Here is a 15,747-nt window from a genome sequence, read left to right on the forward strand (position 1 = left end):
ACACTCTAGTGAGGGCGGAATAGTGAAAAGACAGACGTTTAACGGGTCGCCCAGAGAAGAGTGGATCATCACAGAAAAACACAGCATTCCTCAGCCATTAAAGCTGCAGTCAACATGGATAGCCAGGAAGAAATGCTTGAAATAAGATCACAGTGCTCTAGCACCTCACGTACCAGTCAACGCTCCTCAGCCAGTACCATTGCAGCCAGAGCACGTGCAAAAGCAGAGGCTGCACGAGCACAAGCATCGTTTGCTCAAAGAGAAGCCGACATGATTAAAGCTCAAGCATATATTGAAGAGGAACAACAAAAGGCTACAGCTGAGGCTGCTAGAAAGAAAGCTGAGCTGCAGGCTAACCTACACACACTGCAACTAGAGAGAGCAGCCGCTGCAGCCATCGCCGAAGCTGAAGTCCTGGAGGCAGCTGCTGAGAATGAATTTGGAGAGCCATATCAGCCAAGCCTAAAGAGTGGATATGTCCAGCAGAAGTCCACAGTGAATTTAGTACCTGACTCTCACCAAGACTCCAAGCTACTAGAACCCGTATCTACACCAATGCACCAGCTAGCAATGGACGATGGTGAGACAGCTATACGCTACATGGGGAAAAGTAATGCACAGTCCAGTGAGATCAGCGACCACGAGTTCCACGGATTACCTGCTCAGCGTACATTCAGACAGGATGTCATCTCTCCTAATCATCCATACACCCAAAGCCCATCCAGAAACGCCTACCTCCAGCAAGAGCCCGCGCAAAGTCCGTACAAGCCATGTCCATCCAGAGACACCTACAGACACAGAGAGCAGTCACACAGCAGACCATTCTGCAATGATTGTCGACCCCTCCAGCCACACTCAACTTCAACCCCCAGAGCCAATGAAACCAACTCATGCGCAACAGCAGACTTAGCCAAGTACTTAATACGTCGTGAAATGGTGAGCTCTGGGCTATTAAAGTTTGATGATCATCCAGAAAACTACTGGGCCTGGAAAGCATCTTTCCTCAGTTCCACGGAGGACTTGAACTTGACAGCGAGGGAAGAACTAGATCTCCTCTGTAAATGGCTTGGACCAAAATCATCTGAGCAGGCAAAGAGAATGAGAGCAGTGCACATCCACAACACAGCGGCAGGTGCCAACATGGTGTGGCAAAGACTGGAGGACTGTTACGGATCGCCTGAAGCAATAGAGAATGCGCTTCTGAAGAAAGTTGATGATTTTCCAAAAATCGCAAACAAAGACAATCAAAGGCTGAGAGAGCTGGGAGACATTCTTTTGGAGCTTGATGCAGCCAGAGCAGATGGATTCTTACCTGGTCTTAGTTACCTGGACACATCTCGTGGCATCACTCCAATTGTCCAAAAGCTGCCATACCACCTGTCTGACAAGTGGGTCTCCCTAGCGTCACGCTACAAGGAAGATCATCGAGCATCTTACCCACCATTCCCCTTCTTTGTGAAGTTTGTCTGTGACCAAGCCAAGACCCTCAATGATCCAAGCTTTGCTCCTCTTCTCAACAGTGGTCCAACTATGCCCAAGACGGAGAAACCCTTTAAATCTAACATCCGAACACCAGTGTCTGTCAGACGGACAGAGGTCTCAATCAATTCTGATGGCAGCCATGATGGCCTCTCAAGAAGAAAGGTGGTTGACCCGGACAAGCAATGCCCATTACACAACAAACCACATCCCCTGAGAAAATGTCGTACTTTTAGGAGCAAACCCCTGGATGAGAGAAAAACCTACCTCAGAGATAATAACATTTGCTACAGATGCTGTGCGTCATCCAGTCATCTGGCTAAATACTGCGACAAGAATGTTCAATGCACAGAATGCAACAGCGACAGCCACCCTACCGCGCTACATCCAGGGCCGGCTCCATGGCAATCTGGGGCCTCTACAACCACAGGAGATCAAGGCGGGGAGCAACAGGAAAACACCACTCCTCCTGTTATCTCAAAATGCACTGACATCTGTGGGAGTGCATTCAATTCAAGATCATGCTCCAAAATCTGTCTCGTCAGAGTTTATCCAGCAGGCCAGAGAGAGAGAGCTATCAAAACCTATGTTGTCCTCGATGAGCAGAGCAATAAGTCCCTGGCAAAGACAGAGTTCTTCGAGCTATTTGGCGTTACGGCAGATACAGCACCATACACCCTGAAGACATGCTCGGGAGTCATTGAAACTGCAGGGAGGCGAGCTAACAGCTACATTATTGAATCATTAGATGGCAAAACTCATGTTCCACTCCCCACTCTGATAGAGTGTGATATGCTCCCAGATGACAGGTCTGAGATCCCCTCACCTGAGATCGCCAGTCACTATATGCACCTCAGCCGAGTAGTGGACAAGATCCCAGCTCTAGACCCTAATGCAGATATCCTTATTCTCCTTGGCCGAGACATACCACGAGTGCACAAAGTCCGCGAACATTGTAATGGACCCCTCGATGCACCCTACGCTCAGCGTCTCGACCTTGGCTGGGTGATTATAGGAGAAGTCTGCCTCGGAAGAGCCCACAAACCAGCTGGTGTTAATGTTTATCGGACCAGTGTATTAAGCAATGGGTGCACATCTCTCTTCGACCCCTGCACTAACAGCATCCACGTCAGAGAGAAGTTTGACACTCCTATGCCTCACCACTTCCCTTCAAACACCCCTGAGACAACTGACCTCCTTGATGAAACCGACAGTCTTGGAAAAGGAGTGTTTCAGAGAACACCACATGACGACACTCCTACCATGTCTGTGGAAGATCAAGCTTTCCTCGAAATAATGGATAGGGAAGTCTTTATGGATGAGTCAAATAGTTGGGTGGCACCTCTACCCTTCAAACTGCCAAGACGCAAGCTCCCCAATAATCGAGAACAAGCAACCAAACGTCTTGCATCCTTACGCTGCATGCTTGAAAAAAAGCCAGACATGAAACAACATTTTCTTACCTTCATGCAGAAGATGTTTGAGTCAGGTCACGCCGAACCAGCTCTGCCACTCGACCGAGAAGAAGAGTGTTGGTACTTACCAATCTTTGGAGTTTACCACCCACGCAAGCCAGGTCAAATACGTGTAGTGTTTGACTCCAGCGCCAAACATGATGGCATCTCCCTTAATGACGTCCTGTTAAGTGGCCCAGACATGAACAATACACTCCTGGGAGTCCTCACTCGTTTCCGCAGGGAACCAGTTGCCATAACAGCTGACGTAGAACAAATGTTCTACTGCTTCATTGTCCGTGAGGACCACCGCGACTTCTTGCGTTTCCTCTGGTTTGAAGACAACAACCCTGACAAAACGATCCCAGAGTACCGCATGACTGTTCATGTGTTTGGCAACAGCCCTTCTCCTGCCATTGCCATATATGGCCTGAGAAGAGCAGCCTTGGAAGAACAAGAAGAATATGGCATGGAGGCAAAGCAGTTCACTGTAAGGAATTTTTACGTTGATGATGGACTTACCTCATTCTCCACCAACGATGAAGCCATCCACGTCCTGAAAAAGACAAGAGAAATGTTAGCTAACTCAAACATCCGTCTGCACAAAATAGCTTCCAACAGTAACGCAGTGATGGAGGCGTTTCCTCCTGAGGAACGCGCTAAGGAGCTGAAGGACTTGGAGCTAGGTGTGGATCCCTTGCCCCTGCAGCGCAGCTTAGGGCTCAATTGGAACCTGCAAACTGACTGCTTTACCTTCTCTGTATCTCGAGTAGAGAAGCCATTCACTAGAAGAGGTGTTCTCTCGACAGTCAACAGCCTATATGACCCATTGGGATTCGTGGCACCTATAACAATGCAAAGCAAAGGTCTAGTCAGAGAGCTTTGCACTGAGAACTGTGAATGGGATGCTCCGTTGCCAGCTGAAAAAGAGACACAGTGGAAGTTGTGGAAAGACTCACTCATGGCACTCGAACAGCTTCAGATTCCAAGGCCATACTTACCTGTTTCCCTGCTTTCCACACAGCACAGAGAACTGTGTGTCTTCTCAGACGCATCCACCGTGGCAATATCCGCAGTGGCCTACATCAGGGCAGTCGATAGTGAGGGACATATTCATGTTGGATTCTGCATGGGGAAATCCAAATTGGCTCCACGACACCCCCATACTGTCCCCCGTCTGGAACTTTGTGCGGCTGTGCTGGCAGTCGAACTAGCAGACATGCTTGTGGATGAGCTAGACGTCGAAATACACTCAGTGAAGTTCTACACTGACAGCAGAGTCGTGTTAGGGTACATTTACAACACCAAGCGGAGGTTCTATGTATACGTTGCCAATAGAGTCACACGCATCAGGAAGTCAACACGTCCAGAACAGTGGCACTTCATCAACACAGAACACAATCCTGCAGACCACGGTACACGACCTGTACCAGCTGCACTCTTGAAAGATACAAACTGGTTCTCAGGACCTGCCATCCTGAGAAAACATGACAGAAATGCACCTTCTCAGCCAGAATCCTTCGAGATTGTTGAGCCTGACTCAGATGAAGAGGTGCGTCCACTAATTGCAACCTTTGCTACTAAAGCCTCTGAAATGTCGCTTGGATCATACAGATTCAAACGCTTCTCCAGCTGGAAGCTACTTACCCGAGGGATAGCCAAACTCATCCAGAAAGTCAAATCCTGTTCTGGAGCTCCAGAGGCGGGCACGCAAAAAGCAGATGAGTTTATGCAGGCAAGAACGGTAATCATCCGCAGTGTGCAGCAGGAGGTCTTCAAAGAAGAAATCAAGAGCCTGTCCAAAGGAGAAGTCTCAAAACGCAGCCCTCTCAGAAAACTGAATCCCATCCTGGATACAGATGGTGTAGTGAGGATTGGTGGCCGTATATCATCAGCTGAGCTCTCTTGGGAAGAGAAACATCCCATAATCATCTCTAAAAACCATCACATCGCTACATTGCTGGTGCAGTATTACCATGAACAGGTTGCACACCAAGGTAGACACATCACAGAGGGAGCTGTCAGGTCTGCTGGGCTGTGGATCCTAGGAGGAAAGAGATTGGTGTCAAGCATCATACACAAGTGTGTGACCTGCAGGAAGCTAAGAGGAAAAATGGAAAAACAAAAAATGTCTGACTTACCTGTCGATCGTCTTACTCAAGCTCCTCCATTCACGCATGTCGGATTGGATGTGTTCGGGCCGTGGGACGTCTGTGCTCGTCGAACCAGAGGAGGTCTTTCAGAGGCCAAACGTTGGGCCGTCATGTTTACCTGTTTGGTCACAAGAGCAGTACATATTGAAGTAGTCGAGTCTCTATCGACATCAAGCTTCATAAATGCGCTTAGAAGATTCACTGCAATCAGGGGTTCAGCAAAGCTCTTTCGTTCAGATCGTGGAACAAACTTTGTTGGCGCCTGCAAAGAACTCGGGATAAAAACAGAAGATCCGGAGCTTCAGTCTTACCTCAGAGACCATGGCTGCACTTGGGACTTCAATCTGCCCCACTCTTCCCACATGGGAGGAGTGTGGGAAAGAATGATAGGAATCGCTCGCCGCATCTTAGATGCCATGCTGCTTAAAGTGCACTCCCCCAGTCTCTCACATGAAGTTCTTGTGACCCTTATAGCAGAGGTCGCTGCTATAATGAATGCTCGGCCGTTAGTTCCTGTGTCATCAGATCCAGATATGCCAGCTGTACTCACACCTGCGATGCTTCTAACGCAAAAGATAGACACAGTGTCTGCTTCTCCAGGAGACCTTGACTTCAGCGACCTCTACAGAAAACAATGGAAGCAAGTCCAGAGCCTCGCAGATTCATTCTGGAGAAGATGGCGTCAAGAATACCTCGCAACACTTCAACCAAGACGAAAATGGCAGGCAGACCAGCCTAACCTGCAGATTGGAGATGTTGTACTCCTAAAGGTCAGCCAAGCCAAAAGAAATGAATGGCCCACTGGACTTATAGTGAATACCTTTCCAGGTCAAGACAATAGAGTCCGCAAGGTGGAAGTACGAGTGGTAAAGGAGGGCACCCCTAAGGTGTATTCACGACCTGTTTCAGAAGTTGTGCTGCTTCTCAAAGGTAAATAGTGGTATAACTCATTATACCAGGCAGGGAGTGTGCTGCCCCTTTAAGAGAACTGATGGAATCGCCTGTCCTGCTGTATGTGTGCCTTGTTATTGTTTGGTTTCCATAGTAACAATGCCAACTGCTGTTTTTTCTTTTCTGTTCATTTTCTCCTAATCCCTAAACAACATATGTCTGTAAGTAATAATTAACATTTGTTTAGACACTTACCTTTATGTGTTTCTCAGCTTTAATACTTACCTTAAAGATCGCTAGTTTCTTTTTGCTTCTTGTTAATTATAAAAACGTTAGCAATGCTAATCGCGTTAGCACGCTATGGCTTTTCCAATGTTAAGTTAGCATTTGTACTAATCGCTACCTGGATACATACTATCCAGTTCATTGAACATCAGCTACTCCAGCTAACCAGCACATACATATGTTTATTTGTGTTATGTGTATTTGTATCCTACTTGTTTTGCCTCAATATATGTAGATGAACAGAAAGTAGACACATTGTAACTTGTAATGTATTCACTTGTATTGCAGTTTCAAAGTGCTTTTAAAAGTAAACATCCTGAAACTTACTTGCTGCTTCTTGGATGTTTATGGAAGAAACCTGTTAGCTATCTGCCAAGCTAGTCAGCATCTCAACACTCTAGTGAGGGCGGAATATAGGGAATATGTCTATTTTTTTCTTTTTATATACAAAGACAGTAATATACAGGTATAAGATGTATAGTAGTACATACAAATCTGTATTAATAAGAAATGGGTTTCTTATCTATATACTATACACATCACACACACAGTATAGCATCTTATTTTCTGCTATTTATATGCTTCTGTTGGGGCAGATAATTAGAAAGCATAATATCAGTTGCCATTTTTATGCCAATGATACCCAGTTATTTGTCAGGGTTTTGACTTTTGCCCTGTCTAGATTTTGTATTTCTTTGTATGTTTTCCCTGTCTAGTTCTCTTAGTTCTACGTGTACCTTGTTTTCTGTCTGCCCCAGCTGTGTCTCATTTGTAATCACCCCATGTGTATATTAGTCTTGTTTCCCCAGTCAGTCTTTGTCGGTTCATTGTTCTGTTACTGGTGTCAGTTTGTGTAGAGCTCTTGTCTTCTGGTTTCCTGTGTCACCTGCTATCTGTGCATTAAACACCCAGTCTTGGGGTTTTTGATCACCACCTGCCTCGCTGTCCTGCGTTTGGGTCCTCACCACACCTACCCGTGACAGTTATTCTTGTACTTTAACCTGAATGATGTAGAGCAGCTGGTTATCTTACACAGTTGCATACATGACATTCAAAGCTGGATGTCCCTCAGTTTGTTTTACAGCTGAATACTAATAAATCACCAAAACGGCTCCGACCTACCTGAACTCCCTCATTCAGGTCTATGCTCCCTCCCGCTCACTACGCTCTGCCATGGAGCGGCGCCTGGTGCTGCCACCTCAGCAAGGCCCTAAGTCTCTAGCCAGACTCTTCTCTTCTGTGGTTCCCCGGTGGTGGAACGAGTTGCCAAACTCCATTCGATCTGCAGAATCCCTCTCTATCCTTAAGAAAAGGCTAAAGACCCAGCTCTTTAGCGAATACCTCCTTTCATTAAAAAAAATAAATAAATAAATTTTTGCACTCTATGCATTACCTCATAGCACTGCCTTGTAGCACTCAAACTATCCCTCCCTTTGGGTTTGTGTGTGTGGTCTTTGTGTGAGTGTATATGTGTGTGTGCGTGAGTAGAGAGTGAAAAGTGTGCTAACTTTGAAGATAAAAGTAAAAAAAAGTCCCACGTTTGCTTAAAAAGGTGAATTTGGTTGTTGATAGAGGCGGCCATTTTTTCCATTGATATGTGTTCTGTTAGAAGGTCGGTCCATTGCGCAGTGTTGTGATGAGTGTGAATTTGGTGAGATGGTTAGGAATCGTGATTGTTCAGGTCACCTAGTAAACAGAGGGATGGGGATAGTGGAATTTAGCAGCCCAAAGGGAGGGATAGTTTGTTAGTGATTGTCTTCCAGAAGTGTTGCACAGGTGGGCAGTGACATTTTTTTCAGAGTTATGTGTACTGTGGTTTATTTTATATTGGATGAGCTGCAGATTAGTATTGCTTTGTCACAGAGAATGTATTCTTTGGATATTTGGGTCCAGTCAGCATCAGGTGTTATTGATAAATCTTTCTCCCATTTTTTGTTTGGGAGTGGTATTGCAGAGTCAGCATGATGGAGTAGTTTGTACAGTTTTGATAGTGTTTTTTTTAAGTTGTAATTTTAAGAATTTCTTCTGTCATAGTGGAGGATAGAGATTATTTTGTTGTAAATTGATTTTTGATGAAAGTTATTATTATTAGGGGTGGGAATCACAGAGTAACTCACGATACGATACTATCACAATATGTTGCCCACGATAACGATGGTGTCACGATACAGCGATTCTGTGATACTCGATACATTGCAAGACAATTCATCTACGATACATCATGATATCTGTGTAACTGAAGAAGGCAAAAAGCAGGAACTGTGGTGCCCAGGGGGTTCCCCAAATTTTTGAGTAGCCAGCCAGATGGGAAAAGTAGCCGGCTAAGGGATGTTTGCAGTGGCAAGAACCATTTTTCTGGGGATGGCATTTTTACCAAATAAACAAACCTTATGAAAGCATGACAATTAAAATAACATGAATATAAAATTTTATTGGACCAATGCTCAATTGTGAACTGTGAATGTTTAATGTACTTTCTTGAGTCCAGTGCAATTTTTAAATTGTAGGAAATAGAAAAATATTATTACAAATAGTAATAAATATAATACCAAAGTGCATATTTTAGTCTTCTCAGAGCAAGACTGGATCTCTCTCCTGAGTACTACTGCACTCACAGAACTGAGATCCAATAATGTTAGAAACATAAATCAGTTTAAATAATGAGAAAATGCCCCCAATTTTACATGGTCATAACACCTGTATACTGGCTTTAACAAACCTCCTAAAACAGAAGTCCCTGTAATCTTTCCCTTTTCCTCCCTTTACTTCTCCCATTTATATTTTGAACATTGGCAAAATGGAGTCAGTGGGACTTGGTTAAACTTGGGTGGTAACATCAAAGGCCAGGAATTTCTTTAGGAGCGTTACATGAAGCCCCTAAAATGATCTCCTCAGCTAATGCCTTGTATTTAGCGTTATACAGTAGTTTCAGCTGTAACGCTTCAGTTGAGTCCGTCGTTACCATGGCAACCGTTCGCTGCGCGATCCGAGGTTCAGCAGAGATCGCTATTATTTTGAAACCTCTATGAAACTCACAACTGTCCTTGCAATTTCACACGCAGTTCGGTTATTAAGGAGAGTGACAACCGCATTCTATAACCAAACTCACTACCTGAAAAAATCAGGTACTGACTACCCAATTTGACAGCGGTTTCGGTTAGTAGTGTGAACCAGAACGGGACTGGACAACTGGTTGTTACGTGGCGCGACACTCGTTACGTTACGTAACATTATCATCCTTAATTTGAAAGAGACGGAGGTAAGTGTTGTGGGACATTCTCAAATTTTATATTCCTCAACATTGCAGTTGCTCCTCCAGTTCTGCGGTCTCGGCCCAGATGTTGCGGTTAAAAGTATCAAGTTCCTGCGGTGGAAAAGGAGAAAGTGACGCCGCTGTCAGTGGCGGTTTATTAAGATCTTATGGATAAATTGACGCCTCTGGTTACTGGTGTCAAACAAACTGAAAATACAGTCAGTGGTAGCCGCCATACTGGTCTGAAGTAAACGTTACTATGGTTACAGACATTATTTCCAGCCATCGCGAGATCGGAGGAATGGAGTGACTCCTGTTAACCGTACAGACACAGTCTAGTCATTTTACTTCAGTCTGCTCCAGTATGCACCATACATATGCGCAGTCACTCTCATTCATAAATTCGGTTGTCACTACCAAATTCTGATAGTGTGTACGTTTAGTGACATTCAGTTATAAAAGTAGCCGGCCAGACAGAGGTGAGTAGACGGCTAAATAGCCGGCAGCCGGCGCTTGGGGAACCCCCTGGGTGCCTCTCTGATTTGCTTTCCCCCACTGTCCGCCATTTTCCCCTTGAGTGAGTTATTCGTCTTCTTCACCGCAAGTTAGTTAACTTCCGTTCACTTTACCCTCATTCATTTGATAAGCGCCACCACGAGGAGTCATTAAGTAGTGACTCTGGTAAGTCAAAAAGTAAAGATGTTGGTTTATTTCAGATATTTTAGCCAAAACAGGAGTCGAACGCGCCAAGTCCACCCACAACAGCTGTTCCGTGAGCCACGTCATCCAACGATGTGTGTGTATGTGTGTGTTCGTTTTGGCTAAATTATCTGAAATAAACCAACATCTTTACTTTTTCTTAACATAGATCATCTAGATGCAGTGTAATTACTAGTTTGACTGTGCTAGATATTTGATATATTCAGTAGATATATCTTTTATATCTTTTTTTCATAGTAACGTTCGCTGAGGATCATGGGTAGGCTAATGTAGCCTTCCGCTATCGTCCAAAGCTGACAAAAAAAAAAAATACTTGATTTCTCAGAATCAAAGGTGAAATTGTATTGTTGAGTTATCAAGGACACTTTTGTGTTTTTGTGTTGAGAAATGTCAATGATATCATAGGAGACTGGGTTGAAAGAGCATGCTAGACTCTTCCGTCTGTCTCACACACTCAATAGTATGGTTGATAATTGAGATAATTGAAATGGATTCCATAGTCCATCTTCATAAATGAAAGAACTATTAATCTGGTTCTCTATTCCTTATAAATATGCAGCTTGCCATGATCATTGCACTCAACAACAGAAATAGTCAATACACACTGTAGCTACCTGTCAATCTGTTTACAACTAATCCTTTACAGCTGAATGAGATCAGAATTCAAGAGACAGCCAAGACATGAGCTGAATAGCACGGCAGAATGCCATTTCTTTATTTTTCATTCCACTCAAATACATTTTATTGAAAGTGCACATTTAATTGTCATATAAAAAGCTAGACTGTAGTCCTCTCACAGCACTCGGAGAGGCGCTGTTCTGTCTGGCGCTGGGGTATGACCATTGAAGAAGAAGAAGAAGAAGTAGAAGTACACTTTATTATTGACTGTATATAAATGGGTATTACGAATAAGTGAATGACTGGAACTTGAGATAGGCTACAGGTTTGACTGCATTTCCTTTGGATGTGCAATATGAATAATAATAAATTAATGAATCGTGTCAAATAAAGGTGCCTTGTTGAAATCAACAAGCTTGGTGTTTTGCTACGCTGTTGTAGCCTAGGTTAACGGCTGTGTCACTGCCAAATCTGTCCGGGATACCGTCGTTATGGCAAGAGTGGGCTGGGCTTTGGAGTGAAAGCCGTAGTAACAAACAAAAGCACGGACTAGACTCCATGTCAAGATGGGGTCAGAGGTCCCATCTCAATTAACCCCCTCATCACATTATGTCAATTGGCGCTCCAGATATGATGTTGTGGAAAGTACAGATTCCATAGTGAAAGTTTTGTCTACTGATGAACAAAGATTTAGCCTTCTCTCACCCCTAACTTTAGTGTCAGTAACAGAGACACTTCTGGTGAAAGACAGGTATTTGGTCCAGCATCACTTGGGTGGTCACACCCCGTTTACTGTCACTGAAAAAACCCACCGTGTACTACAAACAGACAGCTTTTGGGTGAGGCAGTGCAAAATTAAGTCGTATACTTATTGTATATACTCAACTCTACTGTCCCCTATATAACACCTATCTAGTATTAATAGTAAGGATAGAAGCCTAGCGTCCCTTTTAAGGAGATCAGCTATGTTCGCAAGTAAGCGATTGTACTCTGTTTTTGGTATATACTCATGAGTTAATATCTGTATTCAATTATAACGTGTTGGGACTTTTGAAAGTCCCAAAGGGGGGAATTATGTAGTAGAAAACCATGCTTATAGCTGATCTATGTATAGTAAGCATATATTCTGATATGCATAAGATCAAGTCAAAGGCCTGTAAGACAGAAGATCTCAAGGGCCATATACTAGCAGGATGAACAGCCCTGAGTAGGCCCAAAATAGCTAACAAGGCCATTAGTCTGCCACCTTGATGGATGTCAGACGACTGGAATGCACGAGGAAGCCTTGATAGAGCATCAGGAGACTGTCCATCATTATGGTATGATTCTCACATGATTCTCGGCCCCCACCCAGAAATGACACACTGAACAAAGAGATCATATGGAGAGATCATCTGATTCCTCTGTAAGTCACTACTATATGAACATCTCCTTTCCCACTCAACCTCCCAATAACAGCGACCAGTCAGACCATTTCTACACAGCAGCTGTTTCCAGAAGTCAAATCTCTCTGGGTGATCAGGATATGGCTGATCCTCTTCCACCTCTGTCACCTTTCTGTTGTCTTCAGACAGGAAGAGGTTTCTGTGTGCTGTGTTTGGGTCCAGTGTGAGTTCACAGGCATCTGATGAGAGAACAAGACACAATACAACAACAGATTCTTATCTAATAGACCTGTTGTGTTTATTATTTGTTGATTTATTAACAAGTTGGCCGTTAATTATTTAACAGTTTCATTTTTGTGAACAATTATATGTTTATTTCTTGGTTTAAATTACAAGAAAAGGCAAGATAAGGTATAGCAATTAGGAAAATATGAAAAGGGATTAATGAAAACAAAAATGGGTTAAAAATAAACACATAATAATGACAATAATGATAAAATAGATACATAGCTACATATATAGACATGAAAAAATAGATAAATATTTCACAACTTATTCAACAGTTTCATTATAACACATGATGTCCGCCATCGTCTTCATTCACAGTAGGATTACGTGAATGAATGTCACATCTAAATAGTTGAATGTGTGTTGCTTTGTTTTCATGAATCAAACTAAATACACACTTACATTTCCTCACACCTGGTTTCAACCTCTGCACTCCACCATGGCCCACACTGGGGGAATAAACAAAGTCAGACCAGCAGATTCTCTTTGATGATGGAAACATGGACATTTAATCACGTGTGACTCTCAGCCTTCTAGCAGACATTGCCTCTCCATACCTGAGAGAGTCCAGTCTCCAGTGTGGATCCTCCAGTCCAGCAGAGAGCAGCTTCACTCCTGAATCCTGCAGGTCGTTGTTACTCAGGTCCAGCTCTCTCAGACTAGAGGACTGGGAGCTGAGAACTGAGGCCAGAGCTTCACAGCTTCTCTCTGACAGCTGACAGTCACTCAGCCTGAAGGAGAATTCGTGATGAACAGGAATAACAACTTTGAAAATGTTTCTATTTTCTCTATATATGAGAATATGAGATGAACATCTTGATTGGCTCTTCCTTCAGTCCAGTCTAGGATGAAAGAAACGTTTTGCTGATTCCTGCAATCCCATTGGTCAGTACCGTTCTTATAGATGTGTATTTTCCAGAAGGTTTGAAGATGTCACTGGGTTTGATTGGTTTCTCTGTTTCCACTGGCTTTCTTGATGCCATCTCAATCTGCCTGACCTCATGCTGCCTGTTGATGTGTATGTCACCTCCATCTGTGATGTAGAGCTCTGCGTAGATATCATCCAGATGTTTCTGATCCTTCTTCTCTAACCATCCTTCTTCTGCACATATAAACCTGTCCTGGAGGTTAGATTGGATCATGCGTTGGTACCATGTGATGAGTCGTGGAGGCTTTGGTGATTGCACCATCAAATCTGTGTAGAACAAAGTAAAATCTGTGAAAAACAACTACAAGCAAGCAGAAAAGTGTCCAGCAGACACCTCTTTTCTAGCTAGCAACACCAAACAGATGCTAGTGCATTCTTTGCTAAAAGTAGGTGCTCTGAGAATAACAAACATGTTTTCACTGTCACCATCATTACATCCTTTGCTTGTGAAAAGAGGCTCCCTGTGGATGTGCAGCCTTAGTGGAGCAGGCAAGTTGCAATATCAGGCAGAGCAGGCTGTGGATAATATTCTAGTATTCATATCCAGATATTTAATTGCAAGTGTAGCAGGTTATTTATGTGGGTTGCTTACATTCACAACATTTATGACTCTTTTCCAGGGAAAGGTTTTGATTTACACAGAACTGCCCATTGCTGCCCAGCACAGTCTTCTACTGGTGGCCACTGAGCAGCTCCACTGGAGCAGTTGGGGGTTCAGTGCCTTGCTCAAGGGGCATGACTGGTTCATTTTTCAGAGAGAGAGAGAGAGAGAGAGAGAGAGAGAGAGAGAGAGAGAGAGAGAGAGAGAGAGAGAGAGAGAGAGAGAGAGAGAGAGAGAGAGAGAGAGAGAGAGAGAGAGAGAGAGAGAGAGAGAGAGAGAGAGAGAGAGAGAGAGAGAGCATTCGTGAGAACAACTACTATGGAAGGCAGAATCATTGCAAACTGTCTTCCTCTGTGCAGACCCATACATGGGTTCCTGCTGTTTAATTAAACCTGAACCATTGACCTGCTGTCTGTCTCATCCCTGACTGAGGTCTGCTGTTCCTTGTCCTGGGTTGACTGCCACCTGAGGCCTTGTGGGTCTGATGGAGCTACAAACCCTTTTCTCTGCCTCTACAGCACTTGATAAATGGGACCAGAATCACAATTCTCTAAATCTAAACCAATTTCAACCACAGTGACACTTGATCCCTCAAACTTAAATCCACTCGTCTCATACTTTTTTTAACAACCTAAAGAATCCACCATTGTCCCGCTGTTTGACCCCTTCTTGGTTACATCTCCTAACCCAATGAAATACTGGTTCATCTTAGCTGCGGCTGGTAAACTACAGGGTTCTTTATCAGGTCAACTAATCCATCCTATTCTGAAAGGTATTGTGGTGGCTAAGACATTAATTTGTCTGGTAAAAATTGTCTGAGTTTGTGAAATATTTCGTGTCCAGTTGGCCAGTGGTTAGGATGTTCATCGCCCAACTGGAGGGTCTGGGTTCTATCCCCCGTGTGGCCAGACCTACTGAAGTGTCCTTGAGCAAGAAACATAACCCCTACTTGCTCCAGGGGCGCTGCACTGGCTGGCTGACCCTGCACCCCGGGGCAAAGTAAGAATTTCGCTCTTGGGAAATCAATAAAGTATATTAAAATCACAAAGTTATATGAGTGTTGAGAAAACATGTCTGTCTTTTTTTATTTTTTTTATTTGTGTTACGTAAAACTTAATATGAACACAAACACTTAAAAGCCAGCCTGTCTCTCTTAATGCTTCTACTGTCTGGATGCAGAGTAACAACAGAGTACAAATAAAATGGTACAGCTCACCCTAAATTGTTGGTATAAAGTGCTGTATTCTAAATAAATTTATGAGATATGTGACTGCATAATGTGCTAGGTCTATGTTTTTCACATGTCCCTTTTTATAATCTTCCCATGACTCACCTTCGGGTCCCGAGCTGATGTTTGACAAACTCTGCACTAGATCATTCCTGTTGATCTTCCGCAAAACCTTCTTGGTCACCTCAAGAGTGTTTTCATTGTAGGTCTGCACCATCTGATCCACTGTGTCCTGCCTGTCTGCATTCTCCAGTCGGCTCTTTGGGATGGCTGGGAAACCTTTTGGGATCTCAGCCTGCCGCAGGAACCACTTGAATCTTTTTAGTTCTTCATGTCCCAAATGTGAGAAAAATCTTCAACTCAGAGAACAATAATGCAATTTTTTCACATTGTCTTGGGGTGCAAAATTAGTTAAAAATACAATTATTTGTGATTTTTTATGCAAAAGTTTAGCAACATTCTCT

This window comes from Centroberyx affinis, unplaced genomic scaffold, assembly GCF_046629955.1.
Source record: "Centroberyx affinis isolate AG114_WGS23_722 - 3 ecotype Tasmania unplaced genomic scaffold, CSIRO-AGI_Caff_v1 ptg000098l_1, whole genome shotgun sequence".
NCBI lineage: Eukaryota > Metazoa > Chordata > Actinopteri > Beryciformes > Berycidae > Centroberyx > Centroberyx affinis.